The sequence below is a fragment of the Triturus cristatus genome, chromosome 4_2, assembly GCF_964204655.1.
Source record: "Triturus cristatus chromosome 4_2, aTriCri1.1, whole genome shotgun sequence".
Taxonomy (NCBI): Eukaryota; Metazoa; Chordata; class Amphibia; order Caudata; family Salamandridae; genus Triturus; species Triturus cristatus.
This window is the reverse complement of record NC_140586.1, coordinates 928,359,228-928,375,416: the sequence shown is the minus strand read 5'-3', so window position 1 is coordinate 928,375,416 and position 16,189 is coordinate 928,359,228. Positions and strand designations below refer to the sequence as shown.

The window sequence follows — 16,189 nt, the reverse complement described above, 5'->3', positions numbered from 1 at the left end:
ATCTTGCCTCCAGAAATCTGAACATCTGTCGGTCTTTCAGTATCTCCTGAAAGCTAGTGCCAAGTCAGTTATTCAAGAGCAGGCTGCAGGTTCGCGACATTCCCTAAACCCTCTTAAATGGGCCTTTCTTCTGCATAAACTAACTTGGAGGGGGAGTGGAGTCCGAAGAAAGTGACATTATCCCAAATGTTATTTTGTATCGCAACACAAAGGCAGATTGACTGCTTCCTTTCGGACTGCTTGGGGGAGGTGACAACTGATGTGATCGGAGCTTTAGCTAGAAGAAGGGTGCGCTGAGAAATGTCTTATGAAAATATGATATTCAAGTCTTGGAGCAAACCGACCTGTTTCACAGATTAGGAAAACATCTTTCCAAGCAAAGTGAGTGCTTGTCAATCAGTCAGGGGTTCATAAAGCGCAGCTACTCACCCTTGAGGGTCTCAAGGCGCTGAGGGTGTGGGTGGGCTGCTGAGCCGTCTGGCGCTGGGGTTCAGTCGAAGAGCCAGGTCTTGAGATCCTTCCTGAATTGGGTTGACGTCGGCGATTGCCTTAGGGGGAGAGGCAGGGTGTTCCACGTCTGGTCCAACAGATTGAGGTACGAATATTTGGCTAAATGTAAATAAAAGCTTTTCCTTTGATCTGCAAAATCGCTTTCAGTGGATAGGTGGTCTGGAGAGCCGAGAGTCCAGGATATAGTGCTTCAGAAGTAACCTTTACCAATTGTAAACTTCCACTCGGCGATGGTAATGCATTTGTCACAGTAATGACTATTTGTTTCACAAAGTCTACTTATTAAAAAAAGTGTGCACTTGAGATTTGATTTCAGCAGGTTTGAGCTGACACAACTAAAATCTTTTCCAACCATGTTAAAGTAAAACAAAAAAACGTTTTCATGTCCTCCCACTCCCTCCAAACCGTTCTTCCGTCAGAGCTTCTCCCCGGTCTTCCAGGGGCCCAATAAAGAAAGAGAGCGGAGAGCTACCAGTCTGGAGGAGGAATCAACGAATACCTGCAGAAAGTACCGCCACAGATACTGGCATTTTGCAGTAAATACAAATAATTGGAATAAAATGTAAACATGCTAATGAGGAGTTTGTGTTTTATGAGAAGCTATACACAACTGCTAAACTGCATCAGTCTTTGATCTTTCTGCATGAAAATACATATTTTGCACATCAACATATCTAACTGAATTTTCATACCATGGCATTTCAGAGCCATTAATGTGGAGAGAAGTATTATTTACCATTTTGTGCCTTCTGCTATTTTATTGTATCAATGTATATTTTCTTGTCACGTGTACTAGGTTCCTACATGGATATACTCTCTGCTCCTTCCTTTACAGCTGTTATAGATGTCACTACTCTGATCCAGTCTCTTTAGATACCTCGGGCTCAGGCTGTGCTCTCTCGAGTTCTATCTGTGTATCTGCTTCCTCACTGTATCTCTGGTCCTGGATATACACACTTTCATTGAGCGTCTCCTGTCTTGGTTAATTGCTTGGGCTGTGCACGCCCTTAGGCATCCTTTCTTTCATGTGTATCCAGAACTGCCAAGTTTCCCAGTTCCTAGCGTCAGTAGCTCGGCCAGTCCAGGTTTTCCCTTTGCGTTCGACTTGTAGTCTATATGATCCTATCATAAAACCAGGAGTACAAGTCTGAGAATGCAAGTGAATTCCCTGGACTGGCTGAGTTACTCGTGCACGGGCTTGGGATACATGAGAACTCCGGGTCTGTGCTCTTTCCGTTTACCTGTGGCCCTGTCTGTGGTCTCTGTCTGGTTGCGTCTGGGCCAGGCAGTGTTGTGTTGCTGGTTGTCTTTCATGCAGTATGGTTACTCTCTCCCTCGTCATAGCGTTCTCCTATTGCCTGGATGATGGTGACAAATGGCTGCGTTCTCTGTCTCAACTATCAGCTCTTTCTCAGTTTCTTCTTTGGGTTTCTCTTGGTATGTCTGGCCCGCTTATCCGGTTCTATCCATGCAGTCTTTAGGTCTGGATGTACTGTACTCTTGTTAGTTGTGTCTGCTCTCTTGACATGGCTTTCATTTTTTTGTCCTGCATCTCACTTGGTGTGTACTGTTTCTTGATAATTGCATCTTTCATATGCCTTTCTCGAATCCAATTTGTGCAGTATGTTTGGATGTCTCATGTCTTGGACAAGCTGCCTCTTTCTGGATGTGCCCGATCCTGGCTATATCCATCTGCTTGTGCTCGCTCTTGCCCTGCTCTCGTCCACTGTCTAGATACCTTGTGTTCTTCCTGTGCCCAGTACGTTCATGTGTTGTGGGTGGCTTCTCCCATTTTCAGAGTCTTCCTCCAGGCTCTCCTTGTCGTGGTTGTCATCACTGATCGACACCTGACACACACACACACACACACACACGCACACACGACATGGGAAACGCAGATTCACGAGGGGTTCTGTACCACATGTCATGCGAAAGAAGGCACCCACAAAACTCAAGTGCACCCAGAACCGGCGACATACTGGCCCAGAAAGGGCCAAGTGTGTGTCTGACCATCTCATTTCCTTCTCTCGGTCTCTGCCCCAGGTTTCTGTTCTGTAGCTTTGCCTGTCTGTGTATTCACCATGGGGATGTCTGGGTGTTTAAGGTCCTAGTTCATTCTGTGCTTACTCTAGCCATCACTGATTATCTCCTGTCTATGCAGTCACTAGATGCCTTGGGTTCTAGTCATGCTGCATCGAGTTTTGCCTGCACTGCTTCTCTCTGAATGTCTCTGCTCTTGCCGGTCACTTGGTGTCTTATCTCCATTCTACCTTTCTGTTTATGCATGCTATGTTGGCTGTTTCATTTTGAGTATCTTTGCTCCAGAGTGTAAATGCTTTCTCTTAGTTTATTTTGCCCTGGTTGTACTCTCTTTTATCCTGGCGCAGCTCGCACTCTCTCTGGGCTGCGCAGTAAAGCCTGATGTCTTTTTCTGGTCTCGCCCATTCTACCTGTTCTCCCTGCTGCGATGTCAAACTGATTTATTGTGTGCTGTCTCTCTCACATAAACTTTCGATTCTCTTTCTCCAGCAGTCTCACTGCGCATTTCATGGACCATTCAATGCTGCTTCGGTTTCTCTGGTCCTATTTGTTCACACTCTTTTTCTCTCCCGTCTTACTGGTGCTCATTCCCTAGGTGTGTCTCCTCATGTCTATGCTGGTTATCTAGTTTTATTAGTCCCTTACTGGGTTCCTAAATTCTCTCTGGATCTGACAGTGCTCTTAACGGATGATTGTTCATGTCTGCTTTTTGGCAGAGAAGCTGTCTCACAGATGTACTGCAAATAATATACAGAGTGGGATTTGGGTCAGTCCCGTTCAACTATTGGCTTTCTTCAACCTGCCTCTTTCAGTCAATAATTCGAGACTTAGTTAATAATTTCTTGGCTCAGTCCAGGGGAGTACTCCTCTTTCATCTAATGCAATAAGCAGTTTGGGTGTATCTTTTCACCTCCAATTAAGTGCTTCCATTGAACTGTATGAGGTACTACTTTACAACTAAAGTTCTCCTGAGCTCTGTCTGCTTCTGCTGGCTCCCTTGCATGGGTCTTCCTCCAATGTGCTAACACAGTATGCATTAGGACATAAAACTCAGACCTATTGGCTTTACAATGCTTGTCGATTCTGGTGGTGCTCTATTGCTCTCCCGATGTCTCTTAGTCTGTTAGTGCTTGCCTAAACTCATGCTTTTCTCTGTACTCTGGTCTGTCCTCAGCACTTTTTGGTCCTATCTGTGCTCTCTGGATGTTTGTGGTCGGGCTAGAGACGTGCCCTCTCTGGTTCCATCTGTGCACCCTACCTTGCTTTTAGTACACTATCTGAATCAATTCCAGGTTTTCCTCATGCTGTCTGTTTTTGATCCTGACTGTGACGTTTTCTACTGGTGTCTCTCATACTACCTTTGGGTGTGTCTAGTCTTGGCCTTTATCTTTTCCTTTTTTAGGTCTCGCCTAGGCAGCGCTTGGGCGGTTTCTTCGAGACATGCAGTTTCGAGGATATGGGCTTGAAAAAACGCCCATATTTTTCATTGGTTTCTGTTGTCGTCCATTAGATAGGCCTGCTTTTCATTGATTAATATACTTAGTAGTCCCTCCTTTTGGAATTTTGTATCCTCCCATTAGGACTGCCCATCTTACATGCCTTATTACTGTTCAGGTTATTTATACTTCGAGAGAACTCTTTTTTTTAGTTGGCCTGCTCGTTAACTGTTCTGTTTACTTGTTTTACATTGACACCAAGCACTACTAGCTCGGCGGGCACTTTATCTTAAAGTATGGCCACTCCTTTCTATAGTTCTGCACCGCACTGCTTGCCCACCAATAATCAGCTTGGTATTGCAGTGGCATTTTTAGTTTTTAAACACACACTTCACACGTTTATCATGATGCTTAGGCTCGAGCCGGACGACACATGCTTGGCTTTGGCTTAATCTTTCAGCATGCCGTGCTCCAGCCAGACTTGGTTGCCACAATACGGCGAGAGCTCGGAGCATTCTTCTGCCCCCTCAGCCGTTGGCACTCTCCGGCCGCTCCTCCCTCTTCATACTCATGTCATGAAAAATAAGTGATAATGCTTTAAGCTTACCATGTTGTTCTTGCTTACATTTCTTTAAGTGTGGCAGACCCGCCTTTTGTTCTGCATGGTGGGGCTCACCCATCTCAATTTTTTAAACGCCTTCAACTATACTTTAACTCTTAGCATGGTGCCAGTTTCAAGTTTTTGCAATAGTGTTAATTGCCTCGAGAACTGGAAATACTAATGTATAATCATCCATACTTTGGCTAACGGCGCCTCCCAGAGCACAGGTGTTTCACCCGTCCTGCCTGGGCATGATGGGTGAATGGCCATTAACAATCTCATGGCCCTCGAGCTTGGTTGTTTTTCCTGCCATAACCGACAGGTCGTGCAGACGTCTCAGAGTCTTGTTGGTGATGGATCCTTCAATCAGGTGGTTGAAAGGTGATTGTGTTAATGATGTCGCTGCTTTCATCGCAACCATAGATAGAGTCAGAGACATCATCAAAAAAAGAGTTCACCACATTTCCTAATGAAACAACAGAGCTCTGTGTTACAGATTTACATGCCATTAAAGAACAGTCAGTCATGGAGCTTACTACCCAATCAGCCAGGCAAGGAGGGTGCCACTTCTTGATCAGGCTTGAAAAAGGATAAAAAAAAGATATCTGGGCTGATTTCCCTGCATGAGTGGTGTTACTATTACTAATGCTCTGGGTTGTGTTATTGAGTTACCTGAGAAAAAGAAGGCACAGAAGACCCTGCCTCCTCTGTGGACAATACATGAAGATCTGAGGCTGCAGTAAGAATGGGGAAATTAGGTCAGAAATTCCATGGCCAGTGTTGGTAATGGTAGAAGGTAGGGCTGTGGGGCAGACTAATGTGTCTACTTTGGTAGCAATTTCGGGGTTTAGGGTACTTGGTTGATCTGTTAACAAAAATTACATGCCTGTTGCTGAATTCTGTTAACTGCTTCCAAGACAGACCCTGTCTGCCCAGTTCGAGGCTAAAATTAATATTTTATTTTGCACAAACTTGATCCTTTGTGTGGAGTGTACATATGTGACCGAGTGTTTTTATTAATTCTATTTTTTTTTTACTTACATGTGTTTAAGTTAACATTTCTAGGCCGCAAAATAATTTACTAGGCCATTTTCTGTTTGCACTTACTGCTGAAGAAACGTGGGTCTTTGGAGTTTGAATAAGTACGTTTTCTACGTCATGTTTTTAACTTTTCTGTGTTTTTGCTTTTCATAAAATATTTAAAATTGGATTATTTTCAATTGGTGGCACTACTTCTCGCACTGTAACAAATTTGTCCTTCGATGGTAGCCGTGTCAGGCATGTTCCGATTTGTAGCGATAATCATGGCTGTTTCTGCCTGCAGTCACAACTGTATTGTCAAGTTATTTTAGTAGGTTTATTGTTCAGATGTGCACTATCATTTTCTTTGTATGTTGGGTAATAGGGATCATCATCTATTAATTTGGGAGGTCTCCAAAGTGTCCCGCTTTACCAGCACCACTGCAATATTGATTGGTTTGTCATATAAGATGATTAGCTCACCTCTTTGGTATTAGACTTTAGGCTTTGCTTCCACAAAGACAGACTCCATGACAATCTGTTTATTTGGTCTTATATTTATACTTTTCTCTTTACTTGTGAATTATTTGAATGCTGATTTTAAACTGACTAACTCTTCTTCTGTTTCTATAATGATTCATAATTTTTGGATAAACCACGTGGTTCCAACTTTGAATATTATCCTACAAAATGTTCTTTCTGTGCCTGTCCTTGGGGAGTCCTATGGCTCGATCCTGCATATCGGCCCTTCTGAATGGATTGGTGCAAAGTGCTGACATGTGCCATGTAGGCTTCAATGCAAGCATTCCACTTGTAGTTATGTGATCCTTTTGAGTCTTTTGTGCATGATAGTTTAGGATGGGCTGATTGGGACCATATGGGGCCATATGGGAGGTCACCACTGATCTTCTGAATCAAAACCTTTTAACCCCAATTAATGCTTTTTAAATGTTTTATTATTATTAAAATGAAGAAGCTCCTTTCATTTATCTCTGTTAGTTTGGCTCCAAGAACCTCCTGGCCATCAATTTACCCACTGAGAAATAATACTTGTTTTAATTTCCCTGCACTCCAGTTTGTATCTTCTTTGGGCAATGAGACATATGGTTGCTTGAACATTCCTTTTAGGGTCTACTTGTAAAATTACCATGCATTCCCATCGAAATATGGAGATGAGTGGTCTCAAAACATTGTTACTGGTATTCCTTTTTCACAAGGTTTCATAAACAAATTTCAGTAGTGCTGTACTTTTGTTTTAGGAAAAACTCAGATTTCGGCCTACGGCTATTTCAGTTAACTAATTTCTGAATACTTTTTGTGCTGATTTCCTTATTGATTCTTCATTTCTTTCAATTTCCAAAATCTCAGGTTAAATAATTGCCTTTTGCCTGGTGCCAGGAACAGCTAGCTATTTTCCTTGCTTAGGCAATTTAAGTCTATTTTATTTTCATTGCAGATCCCTTATCCAGGCAGGAAAGCCATGTGATTCTGGGTCATTTCTCATGGTTGCTGTGCATGCAATTGAAGGGCTACCTTATGCATCACTCTTTGAGCTTGAACAGATGTGGAGGGACACGCTGTGGAAGTGAGACTCCGTCTTCATCAGCATCTCCAGCTCCATTGTCAACCACAGAAAGGCTCTGGAAGTTGGTCAATGGTTACCAACTTCTTCTGTTCTATTGTCATAAAAGCAATGTTGCAGGAGGAAGGATCAGTGTTTAGCATGTTGTCCCACTCTGTTGTCAACAGTGGAATGCTGAGGAGATAGGATGAGTGATTACCATTCTTTCTTGTTCCACTATTAGGAACAAGATTCTGCAGTAGGCAGTATCAGTGGTTACTGCTCAGTATTGCTCCAATGTCAATGATGGCTCCATTATCATCCATATAATAATCCATATTTGTAAAGTGCAAACATATCACCCCTTAAGGTTTCAAGGTGTTGGGGAGGATAAGTGAGCTATTGCCCAGAGTCACATGGGGCTGAGCTGCGGACGGCACCAGGGATCGAGCCGTGAGCTCATCGCTCCGGATTTAGCTGCGCTGGCTGCTGCGCCATTAGTGTTCTTCTGGGCTAAAGACGGTCAATATTCCAGAGGGCTCACTTCTGCCTCTGCTGACCAGACCTCAATTTTTTTCACTAGACCTGCTTGTTTCTGGTGACTTGAATAATCTACTTGACCTCACTGTAAGGCGCTTTACCCATAAACTGGTCCACATTGCTAGGCAAATATATTTCATAGAATCGCCTTTGTCTTCATTATTAAATATGAGAGCACCTTCAAATGTGTGCTGTACAAAAACTCTTATGTTTAATTTAATAGTCTAAACCTTTGCACCATGTTTGATAAAAGATCTATTCCACAGAACAGGCACACATGACCTCTCACTTGCCCCTTGGTTCAGCAGTAGCATTGCGATCAGGGCGGGGGCAGAAATGTTCTAAGTTCATGTTTAAATACTCTCACTTTTAATAGATATATTATTAAAGTATGATGTGGTAGTGGTAGGAATCCACCCTTTTGGGTACAACTGAGTTGCTAAGACAGCGCCTGGATGAGGGAGAAGCAGCTGCACTCATCCTATTAGATCTTAGCGCTGCCTTTGACACTGTGTCCCACCAGATCCTCCTGGATGGGCTTATGGCACTCAGTCTGAATGGTGTGGCCCTGGAGTGGTTCTGCTCCTTTCTTAAGGACCGATCCGTTCAGGTTTTTTCTTCATCTGCCAGGTCCAATTCCCAAGTCCTTTCTTCTGGAGTTCTGCGGAGCTCTGTGCCGGGTCCAATGTTTTTCAACATCTACATCCGTCCTCTAGCAAAAGGTGGTGGGACCTTACGTCTGTCTCTTTTTTCCTATGCTGATGACACTCTGATTATCTTCTCTTTGTCATCTGTGCAAGGGCAGGGGGTCTTCTGAGCTTAGTGTGGGTTTGAGTAAGATTTCCTTGTGGATGCATAACAACCTACTCAAACTCATCGGGGACAAAACAGAAGTCATGGTTTTGGGCAAGAGGCCTGATCTTTGGGGACCTAGACATGATCGTGTTGATTTAGGTGTTCCTCCCACACCTTCGAACAATATTAAGAACCTGGGTTTCATTGTGGACGAATCATTATCTGTGAAACCACAAGTAGTTAAGGTGACAACTACTTGCTTTGCGGTACTTAAATCGCCAAAAAAAGATCCTTTGGCTGATCCCCTTTTCAACACAAAGGACAGTGATTCAAGCACTCGTTATCTCCAGATTGGATTACGACAATGTGTTATACATCGGAGCCGATAAATCTACTATCCATCAATTGCAGCTTTTGTAGATTGCGGCCGCTAGCCTTCTTTATCGATTACCCAAATTTGCCTTGGTTTCTAACCTTCTCCTTGTACTGCACTGGCTTACTGTCTCAAACCGCATTAAGTTTAAAGCTTTATGCTACATGTTCAAGACAAAAGCCCAAGTTGGTACCAAATGCATTATGGACTTGGTCCATCCATATTACCCATCTCTCCCTTTGAGATCTTTTCAACAGACCCGGTTTATTGTACCAAGATTTCTTCTGTTCCATATGAAAGGCCGTTATTTTGCCTATTTAGGCCCTCAACTCTGGAACTCCCTTCCAGTTTCCTTGAGGAATTGTGTCTCTTTCCGCCTTCCGTAGGGGCGTAAAGACTTTGCTTGTCTAACCCACTTAGCTTTCCGTATCCTCCCTACTCTGCCATGCGCCAGGAAACCTCTTAGGGTAGCTTTGCTCATTATAAAATAAAAGTAGTGCACTGTCATTTACAGACAGCACATTGCCATTGAAACGGACCCAAGCTTTCCCTCTGACATGCAGTTTTACTGATAAAACCATATAGTGTACAAACAATACTGGAGAAATTAGGGTTCAGCAAATTTCTATAATTTGCATATCACCAAGTAAAGTATTCCGAGTTGTTGTTTGTATATTAAAATATATGTTTCCATCAGAAATAAGAATTGCTTTCCCAACTACTGAAACATATTGTGAAATATTTGTACAGCTCATTTGCAAGGTATTAAATGTTTGTTAGAAACAAAACTGGCATTCTATAGCCTTTTATTGCCCACAGCATGATTGTCAGACAGTTCACTTTACTTTTCTTTCTCGGACTGAGAAGTTAGAGGATTGTGGTGGTAAAAATCAACAGCTCCACTCTGGTAGTTGATGTCAGACCCTGTGGTTGGATAAAGGGTGAATCAGGACAGTGAATTCACTGCATCCCAAATAATTAATTGCAGTAAATGAAAATGTTTCTGTGGCATCACGCCTTATTGCGTAAAATTTTAACTAAGCAAACTCGCTGGCTGTTCCTGATAATCAGCTACAGCTTCATTTGTTCTCTATAATGATTGCTGTGTCTGAATTCACAACTACAGACCTCAGCAACTGTGTAGTCTCATTCTTGGTATCTTTACAGTGCTGCAAAGCCCTTTTAACTATATCAGAAAAGCAAATTGAACCTACTTACTACCGACATTACCTTTTTGCATTACATCAATTCATAAATTTTATTTTTTCATACCAAATTGTGTTTAGTAATACGTTTTTTTTAAAATTATTCTGCAGGTCACTGAAACAGGGACAGAACAAGCAAACCAGTACCGAAGAGACATACAGTAAAATCAACAACGGAAACAACTTGCTGGAATCCAGGAGAATTGAAAAACTAAAAGCACAGATAATTACTGACCGTAAACTTGATTTCTCTGTTTCCTGTCATTTGGTTATATATTGTTGAACGCCCTATATTACACCGACCAAAAAATGTTAACAAAAGTATGTTTTCGGGACTGAACTATATCAATGCAGTGCAAACCATGAGAGAAATTGTAACAGTGCACAAACTATGAGAAATGTTCTCAGACCATCTACAGAATCATGAGAGAAAAAGCTTTAGTCAAAAGTCTCGTATGACTAAAGGGAGGAACACTCATAGTATTAAAGAGGGTAATTTTGAAACATCTTTCCTAGATCTCGTCAAGGCAAAGACACTGGCACACCATATCTAGTGTAAAGGATTCCTGTCACCAGCACTCTTCTGTGGTCCATCGGAGTAGGCTGCATCCCTACCACCAAGCCTGTTCATGGAGTTGATTTAAGTGGGTTCCAATCATGCTGAGTTTTCCGAATTTATTATATTCACTAGTCTTAGAAACAAGTATTGGAGACAGGCAGGTTAAAAGGAACAACTATCTTGTTACTGATGGTACACAATCTCATCCTGTCTTGTAACAACCTCATACGATTACATGTATGTACATATGGGCCCAAGTAATAGACACTAAACCCCAAATACTCCTAACTAAATAAGTGTGAGAAAAGCTTCTGTTACTAGATTGGTCTAATTGTGCATGAGAGGACAAACATTGACATAAATAATTCTACACAAGAGAACCAACATGGATGTAACATGGAAAACAAACACTTTGGGAAAACATCCTTGTAAATGCATAGGACTTTTATGATAAAATTTAGTGGACAATCTAGGTAGGCTGCCTACAGAGGGGAAATCCATGCAGAAGTCAACATTGTCCCATCACACGTGTTAAGAAGAGCCACTGCAGGAGATTTGAAACAGGAGGTTTGAAAGGTTAATGGTAAAGGTTATTTAAACATGTCTCTTATCAAAGTCTGTATGCAAAACAAAGCCAGACCTGGAGTCAAGAATGACAGAAAGGATTCTTATAAGCACACTGAATGTGAAACCAGCCTTAGTCCTGAATCAGAATTCACTATTCATGAAACAACAGACATTAAAAAAGAATCATATTGGTGCCCTGAAAACCTGGAAAGCTTCGGTCTAATATCCACTTTCACTTTACTTGAGAGAACACACATTGGGCAAAAACCTTATCGATGCTCTGAGTGTGAGAAACCCTTCCATTCCAAAAGTGATCTCACTAGACATCAGCGAGTCCATACTGGGGAAAAACCTTTTCAGTGTACCGAATGCCAGCGAACCTTCAGAAGTAAATTCAGTCTTACTGTACACGAGAGGATCCACACTGGGCAAAAACCTCATGAATGCTTCGAGTGCAGCAGACGCTTCAGTTGCAAAGGTGATTTCATTAAACATGAAAGAACCCACACGGGGGAAAAGCCTTATCAGTGCTCAGAATGCAAGAAAAGCTTCAGCCAAAAATACAATCTTACTCTGCATGAGAGGACCCACACTGGCCAAAAACCTTATAAATGCTCTGAATGCCAGAAAAGCTTTAGTTACAAAAGTGTTCTCACTAAACATGAGAGGACCCACACGGGGCAGAAACCGTATCAGTGCTCTGAATGCCAGAAAAGCTTTAGTCAGAAATGCCATCTCACTCAACATAAGAGTAGCCACACTGGAGAAAAACCTTACCGGTGCGCTAAATGCTTTAAGAGCTTCACTCGTAAAGCCAGTCTTGCTCAGCATGAGATGACCCACACTGCTAATGAGCATCAGTTGAACAAGTGGCCTCACTGTACACAAGAGAGCCCACACCGCGGAAAAACCCTTATCAGTGCTGTGACTGAGGAAAAAAACCTTCAGTCATAAATTGGCTCATTCTGCATGAGTAAACCTACAGTAGGGAGAGCCTGATCAAGGCTCCGACTACCAGAAATGCCCTGTTGCAAAAGTGATGTCATTAAACATGAGAGAACCCACATTGGGGAATAACTGTAAGTGCTCCACATGCCACAAACAGTGCAGTCCAACAGCCAGCTGACTCGCCATGAAAGAATATACACAACCACACGGGGGAAAGCTTTATCGGTGCTTGGAAAGCCAGATTCTTTTCAGACATAAGCTTTCACTCAACATTGAGAACAAACTGGGCGAAAACATTATTAATCGACTGAATGCCAGCAGTGATTTTATTTGGCTGACCCGTCTCACTCAACACTGAAAACACACTATGGGGGACAAAACCTTATCACTGTTCTAAATGGGAGCAATCTTATCTAGATGTCTTAAAAGCTTCAGTCAGAAAACCAGTCTGACTCACCATGAAATAGAACACACTGGGGAAGTAAAATCTGTCAGTGCTCTGAATCCCAGAAAAGGTTTTATTCACTACCCTAATCATAAAAGATCTCACCTCAAGGAAAATCCTTTTCAATTCACTAAGAGCCTGATTACAATGTCGGTCATCGCTGCAGATGGGGAACCGACCGACCTCAGGTGCAGTGTTAAACTTCCACTTTTCAATAGGAGCTTGTGCTGTGGGCCGAAACTGCCCGCAGCACAAGCTCCCATTGAGAAATAGAAGTTTTTACACATCCCTGCACCATGTGGCAGGCACCGTGATGTGATGGGGGGGCACCAATGGTGTCCCCCCAGGTCCACAAGCGGAGTGTCAGGGAGGAAGGGGGGGCCTGCTAAGGGCCCCCAAAGACACTTTCAGACAGCAGTTCCATGTCAGAAAGACCAACATGGAACTGCTGTCGGAAAGTGCCATCATAATCCTGACGGCAGAAACTCTGTCTTTTAAGCATTATGAGGCTTTTCCAACTGGCCGAAAGGCTCCTTGAGCCCTTCGGAACAGAGTCTGATTCCCTGGCGGGTTTAAACTCCATCCACTGTCATTGTTATACGGCAGTTGAAGTTTAACCCGTTCCGTGCTCGCGTCAGCCAACGGCTGTCGCGAGCACTACCTTGCTAGTGCTGCGCACGTCCGTTGGCCGATGCGACCCCGCCCACTCATTTATTCTCCCGCATTGCGGGAGAATTCACGCCGCGGTTAAACCTACGATGTCGGGCAGAAAGCCTCCGACCAGCGGTCAGAGGCTTTCCAACCTGCATCGTAATGAGGCCCCAAATCTTCGTGCACAAAACTAATCTCACTTAACATAAGAGAAGACACACTGCTCAAAAACTTGATCAGTGTGTTGAATGTCAGAAAGCTTTCAATAAAAAATGTAATCTCAGTCAACAGGAGAGATCACACACAATGGAAAAAGCTTATTTTGCTCTGAATGCCAGAAAATCTTTAGGTATGAAACCTTTTCGTTGGTCATGAGTGAACAGACTTTGAGCAAAAGCTGTATGAGTGCTTTGACTGTCATGTTATGCAAAGGTGAAAAGTTATTGACGATCTGCCTCAGTGCGGAACATTGTCCTGGCAGAAAAATGAGCTTACCTTTCTCACCGTTAATCACGGCTCCATACTTTCACTAAGCATCTAACCATTGGTTAAACATTTAACTTACTTAGCAGCCACTTGTGAGACCTTGGACGTGGTTATAATTTAACCCCAAATGTATCCACAGAAAACATAACATTTGCTGTTCATTCACTACTTAACCTTCCTGCATCATTTATTATATTTTAACATATGAAAAAACAAATAAAAATAACCAGGTATTTAAAGAAAACCGCATAGACCATACGCTTTTCAAATGCAAGGAAAATAGCATTAAAAAAGGGAATGCTCAAGTGAACTATTTTTTGTTGATAAGACAAAGGTTCAGTAGCTGCACTGAAATGAGCCACTGTGAAAGCACTATTAACAGTCCTTGCAGCCACGTTTGTCTTGACCCCCTTCTTATGGCCTTGTGATAACACATTAACCACAAATAACCAGTCAGCGAATTCATATTATAACAAAAGTGTATTTGTAAAGCGCATATTCACACTTGGGTCTCTTGATTCTAAAGTAACAGATATTTATTGTAATCCAACTCAATGGTTTGCATTGTATCCACCATGGAAGGATGACATTGTGAGTGTACCAGCTTGGATTCGAACCTGTGGCAATGAGCTCAAACACAAATTCCTGAAGTGGATGCATTCTTTCAGTGAGCCACCAACTACCAATGAATTCAAAGAGTAGGGAATCTGTTTCCTCAACTACACCAACGGCATCATGGACTCCTTGGAAACACCGACAGTTCAGCAGACCCAAATGCAAATACAACTTAACTACTTCAGTCATCAAACCTTCACAAGTATTCTGAAAAATACAAGGCAAGACAGACAGCCCCTCATTACATGTATAAAAAAAGTGAGAACAGATGTAGTAAAACTAGAGGAAAAACAAAATAAAGAAGCTGAATCACCAGAAAAGATGATAAATATGGAAAGCACAAGGAACTCTGAGAATGCTGCTGCTTACCAGGAACAAACAAAAGCCATCACATTGATCATTTAAGCCCAAACGTATGAGACTAATAATGCCATTCTAAAACAGAACTTGCTCAAAAAATTGTTGTCTGCTTGTGTAGGTAAAGAAAAATGCAGCAAATGTTGGAATATTTTTCCAAAGTGTTAAACTGCCTCCCAACTGATCTCAGAATGTTAGGTACCAGTGACTGAAGGTTATTATACAAACTATACACATGGTGACTTCAGCGAAATGGTTCTTATACCTCTAGAGTTACATAAATACAGTGCAATAACAGAGTATTCTAATCCCAGTTGTTAAAGACACAATAATGAAACCAGTTCTCTAATCTTGCTATGGCTCGAGAGGTATAAGTATCCACTGATTACTCTTAACTGTGTGCAGAAAGATGCAAGCTGGTGAACTTTGCAGACTAGCAGAATGTGGAAGAAAGTAGCCCAAAGAGTGTGTTCATGGGTGCACTGACCATGGGGATGGAAGTCCTACACAACAGCATACAACTGCTCATAATGGTGACAGCCTGTAAAACACAGAAATGTGTCTACTGTGGTGGAATTCAAATATCAAGAAGATCAATTTTGATGTATTTATGAGAGATTCCAAGTCCCTAAGCATGCCTGTACTCATGTTCACTCTAGAGATGCAGGTATGCAAAACAACCCCCTATGCATTGCAGATATTCGGCCCTTGGTGAGAAAGGAAAGAGTGGGATGTTCTGTGTGCCAGGACACCTAGTAACGTCATACAGTGCCATAATATGGAACTGGGGTCTTGGCAGGCAGTCAGTTTCATCTGGGATGACCTTTCGAATTACTTCTGCTCCTGGTGAGGCCCTTCTTATATCACTTTAACTTTTAATAAACTCCCTATTATTCAAACCATGCGTCTGTGTGTCTTTTCTTCATTGTAAATCACAACAATGGTGCTAATTGCCAGCGGTGGCACAATTCTTACAGCTGAGTAACATAAACATCACTTGCAGTGCTTGAGGTAGTAAAACCAAAAAAGCCACTACCGTAAAGGCCAATGTAGAGACACACCAGTGCAGTGGATCTGTAGACTGTCTGTTGCTCATAGGTGTGGAAAGCTTAGATCCGCTTGTGGTTTATATTGGGTTGTTCACATATTGTTGCTGGACACTTTGGTTTGACATTGATTGGTGTAGTTCATCTTGCTGATCAGTATGTTTGTAGCAGTGGTATTTTGTCACATAGGTCGCATGTATATGTGTATGTATGCATATGGTATTTCTATAGCATGAACCTGTCCAAAAGGCCATGAACTGTAAATGGTCAAAGATTAGCATAAAGTCAACACGTTCTCGGAAAGTTAGCTGGTTTGTGAATGGTTAACAAATTGTGATTTAGTGTTCTTTAAAGAGTGAGTCATCAACTCTTTCCTGGATTGAAGGAGTGTTGGGGTCGTCCAGAGGAATACCCGGATGGTGTTCCAGATCATT

The 16,189-nt window shown here is 42.3% G+C and overlaps 1 pseudogene across 1 annotated transcript in view; it reads left to right on the top strand.

Moving 5' to 3' along the window:
* The window catches only part of LOC146835432 (uncharacterized), a 37,017-nt pseudogene extending 21,409 nt beyond the window's left edge, over positions 1–15,608 (top strand). The window contains exon 2 of the transcript XR_014960733.1: positions 10,193–15,608. The product of XR_014960733.1 is annotated as an uncharacterized LOC146835432 (transcript). The remainder of the gene's footprint in view (positions 1–10,192) is intronic.
* The last annotated feature ends 581 nt before the right edge of the window (positions 15,609–16,189 follow it).